This window comes from Oncorhynchus gorbuscha, unplaced genomic scaffold (genome assembly GCF_021184085.1).
Source record: "Oncorhynchus gorbuscha isolate QuinsamMale2020 ecotype Even-year unplaced genomic scaffold, OgorEven_v1.0 Un_scaffold_1578, whole genome shotgun sequence".
NCBI classification, from domain to species: Eukaryota; Metazoa; Chordata; class Actinopteri; order Salmoniformes; family Salmonidae; genus Oncorhynchus; species Oncorhynchus gorbuscha.
In genome coordinates, this window is record NW_025746313.1 from 3403 (window position 1) to 5114 (window position 1712).

The 1712-nt window shown below is 50.7% G+C and overlaps 1 long non-coding RNA gene across 1 annotated transcript; it reads left to right on the forward strand.

The window, feature by feature from the left end:
- The first annotated feature begins 354 nt into the window (after nucleotides 1–354).
- On the forward strand, nucleotides 355–1489 carry LOC124023300. The gene is made up of 3 exons (XR_006836686.1): nucleotides 355–499; nucleotides 848–957; nucleotides 1325–1489. It is a non-coding gene; the product is annotated as an uncharacterized LOC124023300 (long non-coding RNA).
- The last annotated feature ends 223 nt before the right edge of the window (nucleotides 1490–1712 follow it).

The following is a 1712-nucleotide window of genomic DNA, read 5'->3' on the forward strand; positions in this document are numbered from 1 at the left end:
AGACGCTGAGCTCTGCCCCAGGCAGCCCCCTGTTCAGCTCCCTCTCCCCCTTCCACCACTCCTCCTTCCAGGGGGGCAGCCCAGCCAGGGGGCTAGGACCGGAGACCTCCCTGGGCAACGTGCACGTCCCCCTGGAGGCCATCAGACCCAGTGAGTACTGGAGATAGGGGAGGGAGGTAGAGAGAGGGAAGTGTGTAAAGGGAAATGGGACATGCTATATATCCTCCTGTGAAATTGAACGTTGTTGGTCTTTTTGAACCATTTGATGTCCACAGTACAATGTCTGGATAACATTGATATAGCCTCTCACTGCCTCTGTCCCCTCCAGGTAAAGGGCTCCTGTAACTTGGCCTATGATAAGGATGGGGTGCGTGTGCTGTTGAACTTTGCCTCAGACTGTCCCCCTTGCAGACCAGACGTGCTGGTGTTAGTGGTGTCCATGCTGAACACTGCACCACTGCACGTTCAGAACGTGGTCCTTCAGGCCGCCGTGCCCAAGGTAACACACAGGTGCAATATACACATGGTACACACACACACACTTTGTTCACACTTGCTCTGTCTAGGTGCCATAGGAGCCTACAGCCATGTCTCAGGGCAATGTGTACACCTGCACTCGTATAATACTTACACATGTGTCCACTCCTGTATACTTACTCACTCAAACATATCATTTCATCCAAACAAAAGGTGATGGGGTCCTCACTCAAAAATATGTTGCATAAAGCTTCATTTTTGTATTTATTTGTATTTTCACTGCATCAGGGATCGAGTACGCCGGCTTTGCAGCCATCTTCAGTGTGTAACTTTCACACACTCCTTAACCCCTCCTCTCCTTGTCCTCCAGTCCATGAAGGTGAAGCTGCAGCCTCCGTCAGGAACAGAGCTGCCTCCCTTTAACCCCACCCTTCCCCGGCCTCCATCACACAGGTCATGCTGCTGGCCAATCCCCTGAAGGTAAGAGCAGGGCCACGAGTATTTCATGGTCACATGGTCAGGGAACAGTCATATGATCTTCCTAGGGCCCAGCGGTTTTCTGATTAAGGTCACATGGTTAGGGAGCAGCCCACTTCTCTAATACACAAGCCAGAGTCACTGTAGGACTAGGGCTCTATCTCCTTAACAGTATTGGAGGTTCAAGGTCCCTCCTCTCTGACTTTCTTATCCAATGCGGTTTGGGGACACGAAGAGGGAGGATTTGAGGAATTAAGGAAATATTCATTGAGAGAGGGGCTAGGTCTTTTTGGACCTGCTGGGCTTCCATCCTCTTTGTAGTCTTTGTGAAACCACTTGCTAACCCTCTTCCAACGTTTGCCTCTTGCAGGAGAAGGTGCGTCTGCGCTACAAGCTGGCGTTCACTCTCGGAAACAGGCAGTGCTCAGAGGTGGGCGAGGTGGACCAGTTCCCCCCGCCAGACAGATGGGGTCACCTATAGCCACCCCCATACACCACAGAGCTGAGCCAGGACGGGCCAAACCAACACTCCATGATGGGGTGTTAACCACACATACCCCAGAGAGAGATGAGCCAAGGAGAGGATAGGGTGGGAGAACTGCTGCAATGTTACAGTACCAACATAGTGCTACCTACCAGCCAACCATTCTGTTTCTTTTAGATTGTTTTGATATTTACCGTCTTTGTATTTGCCCAGTTGCTATTGAGACAATTGTAACTTTGTAAGCATAATATAGCATACATGGCACACACTGAAG